This window comes from Rhea pennata, chromosome 1 (genome assembly GCF_028389875.1).
Source record: "Rhea pennata isolate bPtePen1 chromosome 1, bPtePen1.pri, whole genome shotgun sequence".
Taxonomy (NCBI): Eukaryota; Metazoa; Chordata; class Aves; order Rheiformes; family Rheidae; genus Rhea; species Rhea pennata.
The window spans coordinates 44,682,385-44,691,901 of NC_084663.1; the positions used below are offsets into that span (position 1 = coordinate 44,682,385).

Sequence of the window (9,517 nt, forward strand, 5' to 3'; positions counted from 1 at the left end):
GCAACATAAAATAAGACAGATAAAGCACAGAAAGGATTTAAAACCCACAGAAGTAAATAGAGTGGTAAGTGACAGCAAACAGAATGAGCATAATTTAGTAGCAGAAGACTGGAAGCTGAGGGCAAATATGAGGGCACATACATACTTGGCTCTTTATAGGGCAAGTGAACCACATCAGGGAGTCTTGCAGTTTCCAGAGCTTTCTGATGATGCACATTTATTAGGTAACCCTTGGTTGACCACATGATGATGTGGTTCACACATGGGGTCAGGACATTAACCTTTGGAGCAGTCTTCTAGTTTAACTGTAACTGAAAGGAATTTAGCTTTCACACCCCAAAAGCACATAAGAATCCAAACCAACACAATACAGGTGGAAACAACTGAGGGACCCACATCAAAACATAAAACTAAAATAGTATTGCTCTGTGAAATTAGCTCTGATTGCTAATGCGGTCATAGCCTGACTGACCTGAATTGTATTTTTAAATTTCTAATGGTGGAGAAGGGGATAACTTATATTTTCCTTCTATGAAACTTTTAAATTTTAAGCCTACTGCTGGTAATTAAAAAAAATCAAATTTGCACCAATTTTATTCTCTGGTTTAATAACATAACCAAATGAAATATTTTGTAGACTGAAATAGGAAGGAATCACTGTAACTACCTACTCTTGACCCTTTAATCACAGACCAGCACAGAACTCAGCAGGATTAACAATGGACCATCTTTAAAATCCCATTTTATCCTCCCACTCTGAGTAGGCTCATTAGAACTTCATTTTCTAACGCATAACTTTCCAACAGACTAGCTATAGTCATAAACTAATTTCTACATATTCCATGTTTTCTAATTGTGTTTATCAAACTATGATTTGAGATGCTGCTCCCTTGCCATACAAGTAATCGCCTATAACTATATAACCAGAGAGAGCAAAAAGATCTAAGATCAGGAAAAAAAATCACAGCTCTCTACTTTTCTGAATTGTTTTTATAGAACTTAATAGGTCATTAGTTCCTCATTCAACTCCATGCACACACTGAAATTTAGACACAAAAATATGTTCATCCCGTCTATGCATATATTCTAATCTCTCCATTGGGCCTGCCTGTACCATCTGCTATGTTAAGATTTTTGTTATCCCAGAGTAATACTCCTTTCAATAATCAATACATTCATACCATTACTACAAGGCAATTACAGTTACATGCCTTTGCTGAGTCCTATTATGGAAAAAGAATTCTGAGCTGACAGTACCAGTAAAAGAGGGCTAAGCAAAGACAAACAGCAGTGTACATCTGAGGCATCAAAATCCCCTCGTTGAAGCCTGCAACAGAAAACTTGAACTGCATTGCCAAAATTCTAAATTATAAACTAACTTTTGTGACAATTTTCTGGTAATGCGATGAAACACAAGCAAAACTGGAGTCTTTAAATATCTGCTTTGAACTCAAAAATTTACACTGACCATTAAATCTTGTTTTTTTTTTTTTTTTTTCTCGCCTCTCCTCCAAACTAACTCTGAGCAACTCCATCTTATTTCAGCATTGGCCCTGCTTTGAGCAAGGGACTGGCACAGATGACCTTTACAACTGAATTATTCCATGTTTCTGGGGAGAGCTTTAAGTTCAAAGAATTTTCTCATTTATCACAGGGATTCTGAAATTTAGCATACATTTAAATGAGATTGGAAGGAAATTTAAAATAAAAAAAAAAACACATGCATTGTGGCTCAACTCATCTCAGTCATAAAAACTACTTTGATTTCTCTAGGATTGCCTGCCTTGTGGAGGAGTTAAGACTCTATAGTCTTGGAATAACGCTACAAAAAGTAAAGAAAATTCTCTTTTAAAACTTAAAAATAAGCCTTGATTAAAAGTATGGCCACATTTTCACACAGTACTAGTTACATTCAATGTCTTAATTTCTGAGTGATGTTTTGGACACCTGTAAGTGGTTCTGCTTTTCAAAACATGCTGAACTATAGAAATCTGAAAACATAGAATACTAGGATATGAAATGAATATTCATAGGCATCCAAAATGTAAATAAAAGTCACTTGTTATTTTTGAAAACACAAGTAATTATTCTTTGTCAGAAAACACACACAGAAAGAATAACTTCAAATTTTACATTGGATGCTAAAATGTAAGGTCTCAGAACTTTATAACTTTTAAAGTTTGAAAACTGTTTCTTACAAATGAATTTGTTAATGTCCCTGCTTACTTTCCAGCTTTACTTCATCATTCAAAAATTTCAAACAAGAGACAAGTTTGAAGAAAGATTTTAACGCTTTAGATTTTTTCACTCACCTAGTGAATTATAATAAAGCAAAGGGTGAAACAAAGAAGTTTAGAGATAAGATTAAAAAGCTGCTAAAACCTAGCTCTGCAGAGGAACATATCTAAGCTCAACAGAAGCAGTTCTATTTAAGTTGTATACACTTTTTCTAGAATTATAAAAGAAACAGTAAATATAAATAAATATGTTCCCCCAAAATTCAATGACTGAAATTGTTTCTATTTAAGATCATAATCTATTATCAAGCCAACGTTTACAACATACCTAAATGCTCTCAGTACATTTAGGAAGTTATCCTAATTATAAAGAGTATTTTATGAACTCATACTAGGATTTCTTTTGTTGAAATTTTCTGACTATGCCAGTAATGGGAAATATGAACACATTGTATTCTCAGCCAGAAAAACAAAAAAGCCAAAGACTCACAGATCTGCTTTCTTCTTTAAAGGAAGGTACATGGTGTTGAATGCAATTTGTAACCAACTGTAAAAAGTCAGTTTTGCGGTTTCTGAGTAAATTCCCATTGAAATCATTTAATAAGGACTTCTGTATCAAGATTCTGGTCACATGAGAGGACGAAGAAAAGATGAAGAAGGAGCACTTCAAGCATTCAATTTGATACCTCAAATCATATCAAATTATGTATCAGTGGTACCCAACCATCCATCTAAGAACTCCATGCAGGTCTTTATGCTGGCAGAGGAGAACTGCAGGCTGCAGAAAACCGAGCCAGGAAAGAGCTGAGGGAGGAAGGGAAGGTAAGAAGGAATAGTTAGCAAAGATACTTGTTAACCATCCTCTTGTTCAGGAGTAGGTGAAAAACATGCCAGATAGTCATGGTACAGCAGACCTCTACTAACTGCTAGCTATCTTGCTCAGTTAGGACATGACTGAAGAAATGCTCAGTTATATATGAGGGTGTATAGACCACCAAAAATGCACATTGACAGAGCTGTGGTTTGTTCCAGTGGGTGTGTAGGCACTCCAAGTGGTGGATCAAATAACTCTGTCACGTATCTTCAAGACCACAGAGGTCCAAGAAAACAAAATAAACCTTCAAGTACATTATCCTGTCCAATACTTCCTCCTACACAGACACAAATGTAAAGAAGAGGAAAGAGCAGAGGCCTAACAATGTGATAAATGCATCATTAATACCTAAATACTGTATACTTATAAACTCAAAGGAAAAAAAAAAAAAAGTTCCCTTCCCTCCCAAAAAAGTTGACGTGCACTATAATAATATATCTTAATTAAAAGTATACTTGAATTATCTAGGACAACAAGACTTTTGAAATGTTTTCTTTTCTTTAAAATCAAAACTAACCCCCCTATTGATACTGAACTTAATATGTCTGCAGTTAAAATTTTAACACTACTAGTTTAACACTAAAAGTTTAACACTAAACTAGTGTTAACACTAGTTTAACACTAACAATACTGGACATAAGTATAACAATCTCTCAAAGCAATATACATTCAGTTTAGGTCAGCAGCATTTTACTGTTAACTCACAAACACTGTTTCTCAAATTCTTCAGGAGCCACACACCAGGCATTACAACTCTTGCTCAGGAAACACACACAGTACCCAAAACTCAAGGACTTCAATGGAAGCTGAACTTGTGTAGCATCTTCTAACTATTCCAAACCCTCTAAAGAGGTTTTGAGGGAAAGAAGTATACTAACAAATTACTGCTTCTCTTAAAATCTATGAAGACAGACACTCAGGCAAAGTGAATTCTTTAGAATTCTTCTAATTTGAAACAAATAAGACTATTCATGCTTTTAACATTATGCGTTTACTTTTAAGAGTATTTCTAGACCTCAGGTGCTCAGGTATCATAGACATACACAGTAACAGCTTGTGAAGCAAAACATTAAAACATTCTCTTCATTGTCCATTGTGTATCTAATACAACATTTATGACAAAAATTATTCTAGGTTGATTGGTTCCTATTTCAGTATTTTCTCCAATCATTTCCAAAAACTGCTTAAGTCCATCATAGATTCAGTGGGTTTGGGTCAGTCTCTTTGCAGATGGTTGAAAAAGTCACTAACACAGGCAAGCAACTAGCCTCCTATCATTTTATTACTTCCAAATTGGAACATATAAATCAAAAGTATCTTATATATTATGCTTAATTAATAAGCACAATGGATATTGTTTTACCAGTGGCTACAGTACTAGGAGAAATCATGAATAGGTTTCCCCTCTCATCACAAAGCATTCAATCAGTAAAAAAAAAAACATTATTTAAAGTGATCCGTTCCTTGAGAGGGAGAAAACGTGGTTCATTGTCATGGCATTAAAGGTTTTTCAGATAATACGAAAAATGTCACAGCAACTATAATGTTAGCTGCATTATGGAGACATCAAGAGTGAACTGAATATGAGCTCAATCAGGAATTCTGAGGCTCAGTTTAGACATCCAGATAAAATGAATGGACAAGAATTGCAACAAACAGCATAGAGTACATGCCCACCCTTAGCTAGAGTTACGTAAGGCTCTGTTTCAGGAGCTACTCCATCAACCATTAAACTGATAGCAATTCTCTTTCTTTTATCTATTGATCCTGATAATCACGTACAGACCAGGAGTAAAAGTGCATCCTTAATATTGACTTTTTTTCTAAATGATTTTCAGAAAACAATTTGAAATATCTGTTGTATATATATTCCACAAAGGAAACGGGAAAAGTTGTCATCTTTCTTCTCATTGGACCCCACCCTATTTGACATCTTCTGTTGTCTCGCTTGTCCGAGATTCTGGTATTTATTTACTTATTTATGGCTCTGTAACAAACTGTACAGAATGATATAGCAAACATCTTCACTTTCTCCAGTAGTCTGGGAATAATCTACCAGCTGGACTTACTTGGGCAGGCTGTGGGAGTGAAGGAGAAATAATATTTGGCTCTAGCCTGACAAAGGCTTTTAGACAAGCATTCACTTTGCTCACCTTGAAGGCTACCACATTCTAGAAATGTGAATCTAATTTTATTACTTCACTTTTTTGTCCACTTTTGATTTTAAAAGCTCATTTTCTGCACATTCAGGTGCTTGTTTTGCACATCAAGGTTGAGGAGTCATTTCAAGTTACTTACAATTTTTGCTGCGGGAAAAAGAAGTAGAAATCTTAACTACTATACGTTCTAGCCTATCCATAGTGATATCAGCTTGAAAACTCATTTCATTGGATCATTCTGGGTATTTTGCATTTATAAGCTCCTTTTTCCAAAATGTTATATAGATTTAGCAGCTGATAAAGCCAGTTCTTATTGCAATTATGTCTTTTCAAATGCTTTCAGCAAGATCGCTCTTAAGCAGCGCACTGTAATTCCATAAGGAAAATCCTTCCTATTGTCTGAGTTGCATTACATGCATATTCCTCCTCCTAGTTAACTCCTTACCTACCACAGTCTTCACTAAACTATGATATCACCTTTAACAGAAGCATCTTGCACTCTTTCCACACGGGAAGGATGATGAACATAATGCCTTAAAAAAAAAGGACTTATTCCAATCATTTATTCTTCATGTCATCCCTTCAGCCTCGAAACTCCCTCAATCACACTAATAAAGAAGTTGGTCTCATGTTTTTTACTCTGAAATTCCCCAACTTCCAACTCTCATTACAGAAATGCATTTAAATAATGCCAGGCATATGACATCAAGCAGCAGATAGCAAGATTTTGCATTTGCACATCATCTCCCAAAGGGTGCCGAGGCTAAGGAGGGAAGGTCTAACTCAGAAATAGAGGGTTCAGTACCTAGTGGCTTTTATTTCGGCGTCTGCTCTTTCACTTGATCAATAACAACCGCAGTCTCCACCGGCTTCGAGCGGGGACTCACACAGCCGACTGCTCCCGGACCGTCTTCCTAGCAATGGTGACACAGGCGTTGCTCCGAGGAACCCCGAGCCCCAGCACCTGTCCTCCGGCAAGACTCGCTGCTTGACACCTCGGCATTTTCTTCCGTCACTTCGTCAGCAGGCAAGAGGAGAAGCGTCCATGGGAAAAATGGCATATTACAAATTTTGCTTTGGGAAGCAGAGCTCGGCTCAGACCATTGTCGGGAGCGGGGGGGCGGCTCTTAAAGCTCCAGCAGCCCCTTTCAAGCAGCAGCATCTTTACAGCTGGAAGGAAGCGATTCCGGGGGGAGGGGCCGGGGCGAGAGCATCTTTCTTTTATTTTTCTTCTTTTGTTAACTAAATAATATCTGGCTTCTTTGGTTTTTGAGTGCCTCCCAGGCTAATTATGCCTCCGTGCATGACTGAAGTCCACACACACGCACGACCGCATGATCAAAAGCAAACGCGGCTTTCTGCTGCGCAGAAAGCAATCCTCTGCCTGCAGCTCATCCCTGCCTGGCAGAGCCTCATCTCGGCGGAACAGCGCGGGAGCCGCGGCCCCGAGCCCCCGGCGCTGCGGCGGCAGGAGCCGCGGAAGTCACGGCCATGCGCTCCGCGGCGCAAAGCGCGCACCGACCCGCGGGTCCCGGGCGGCTCTGCTGCCTCGGCGCTCCCCGGCGCCGCTCTCCCTCGAGCCTGGCTGCCAGGCGCCGTGCTACCCCTTCTCCTGCCTAACTACTAACTGATGCCTGTGTTTAAAGCGAGATGACATCTCCGAATTGCTATATTCTGTAATTTTCGGAGTTCAGCTAAACGCTATTACATCTAATCTAATCGGATATATAGTGTAATAAAACGTATCATCTGCTGTAATCCGACCATGACAAAGCAGCGATAATATCTACTATAATCTGACTAGTCCGGGCACGTAATTCATATTCGCGCATTTGGAACACCAGGAGCGAGCAAGCGCCCCCTCCGCAGGTCCGAAGCCCGGACGCGCAGCATCCCCGCGGGCCCGGGGCGGCCAAGGGCCGGCGCGGAGGGCGGGAGGGAGGCAGCCAGGCAGGCAGCGGGCGCGGCAGCGGCGGGGGCGGAGGGAGCGGCTACGGCGCTGCTGCTGCTCCGCGCTCCCCCTCGGCAGGGACTTCCCCTGGAAGCCGCTGCAGTGGTTTCCACCAGCCCTTAAATAAATTCTGAAGTAATCGCGTCTGCTCCCCCTGCCTCACGCACGCGGCTCCCCAGATGCAGCTGCTGCTGCTTCGCCGCTCGCACGGCGCTAATTCCCTCACGCCCACTCCTTTAAAAAAAAAGAAAAAAAAAGAATAGAAAAAAGAAAGAAAAGACACCGAAGGGCGAGACACCAGAGGGGACCGCGGAGACTGGGGCTCCCGCCCTTCTCCTCAGCACGATCGCTGCGGTCGCTAACGGCCGTTGGAAAGGGCGGCGGGCGCGTGGCCGGCCGTTGGCGCTCCCTACCCCCGTCCCAACGGCTGCGGGGGGCGCGAGCCCACGGCGGCCAGGGGCGGGCGGAGGCTCAGGGCGGGTGGTCGTGCCGCGCCGAGCCAAGCCGAGCCGGTTGCGCTGCGAGGCTGGGGAAGAGACTGCAGGGCCTTATACCCCGAACGCCCCCGCTGACTGCCATGGTGGCGTGTTACCTCTGCCCTCGGCGAGAGTGCGACCCGGGGGAAGGGCAGAGTTGTCCCTTCGCTCCGCTCCACACACACGGGATGGCGGCACCTGCGCCGTCAGCCGCTGTGCATGGCCCTTCCCAACTACTGCTGAGCCACACAGCCAGAGAAAGGGACAGATAGGGGACAGATAAATACCAGAAAATGATGCAGAATCAGAGTTTTCAAAGTGTTAACGTGAAATTAAGTTCATCCTAGTTTGGGGGCTGAGGACTAACTTCATTCTTGCCAGAAATATTTCAGCATTTCTTCCCATTTTTCTCCACATACAAAAAGGTATCCTGTTCTTGCCCATTGTTGGTTTAGTTGTGTTTCTCCAGAAAGTCTGAATCCACTTCTTCCACTTTGGAAGCATAGTGGCAAGGTAAGGGGCGCCTTACACCACGGCCTGCTCAGGTGCTGTGGTGCCGTGGCTGCGGAACACCTTCACAGCAGCTTGTTCTTGTTGCTTGTTCTTGACACTGCGTTACGGAAAATGTAAATGTACAGGGGATGTAAATGTACGGGAGAAAGCAAATACTTAAGAAGAGTTGCCAACAAGGACATTTTAAAAATAAGTGGAAAGATAAATGGCAAACAGCACTCTAGAATACAGTGAATTAGCCAGGAAATACTGGTGCTATGCCAGAGTCTGTTTCAACCACTTGGCCTCACAACGCAATATATGGGTTAAAAGGACCAAAGTAAAGTAATTCCTCACACCAGCTGTCCTACAGTTCCAAATAGCTTTTTGTCACTTTTCTTAGTCCTTCCAGATCCTTACACTGACTTAATTCATCTTCAGCATACAAACCATTAGACCACTTGCCTGACAATCACATTGTAGCTGAGAGCAAGATACATCATCTGTCAGAGACTTATGCACATGGCTAACACAGCCTGAGCTTTGAGTTAGATGAATAAGGAAAAGCTAAGCAGCTCAGAAAGGACTCATGAGAGCAAGTATATTCAGCAGGGAACCACCTAGGCTGGCTAGTATGATGCTCTTCAAAGGAGGGCATATCTGATTTTTTCCTTTCTCGGTGGTTAGAGCACATTACTCTGTGTGCTGTAAGGTATGTAGGTCAAATCAGGATTTGCAGCTTGAAATTCTCCAGAAGTCAGCACTATTATTTTTTTTTTTTGTAACAGAGTCTATATGCTTGAAAGTATCACTCTTTAAATTGTTGATAAAAATTAATGATGATGATGATATCCTTATTTCTTGTTCACCTCTTTAAACAGTGGCTTACTAATTAGAGCACTTGTTAAGCATGTGGGAGATTTCATCTCAATGTCCTTCACCCAAGGTGGTTGTTTTCACCACTTACCTAGGAAAAGATTCCACCTCCTGCTCTCAGAACTGGAGTCAGTTATTTGAAAGCTCTATAACAGATAGCCCTCCTTCCTAGTCATTTGATTTATAAACATTTGTGGAATACTTTGGAAAGTCTGTCAGCCTTTCAGCTCCTCAGACCCGTCTGCTTTACCGTCTTTCAATCATTAATGCAAAATAGAAAACAGCACGGAAAGACTATTATCTCTACTTATAGGATTGTCCTAATTGACTTGCTGTCCTTAGCTTCTCTGTTGCCAGCCTCACAGATGAGAAAGTGGTTTTAATATCATGTTGCACAATACTGAGGTTACTGTGTAGTGCAGAAGTTGCCAATTAGTACCTTTGGTACCAAC

The 9,517-nt window shown here is 41.3% G+C and overlaps 1 protein-coding gene across 1 annotated transcript in view; it reads right to left on the bottom strand.

Moving 5' to 3' along the window:
• The window catches only part of PPFIA2 (PTPRF interacting protein alpha 2), a 335,437-nt gene extending 329,222 nt beyond the window's left edge, over nt 1-6,215 (bottom strand). The window contains exon 1 of the mRNA XM_062568090.1: nt 6,076-6,215. The gene's annotated coding sequence lies outside the window, so the exon portion shown is untranslated. The remainder of the gene's footprint in view (nt 1-6,075) is intronic.
• Between the last annotated feature and the right edge of the window lie 3,302 nt (nt 6,216-9,517).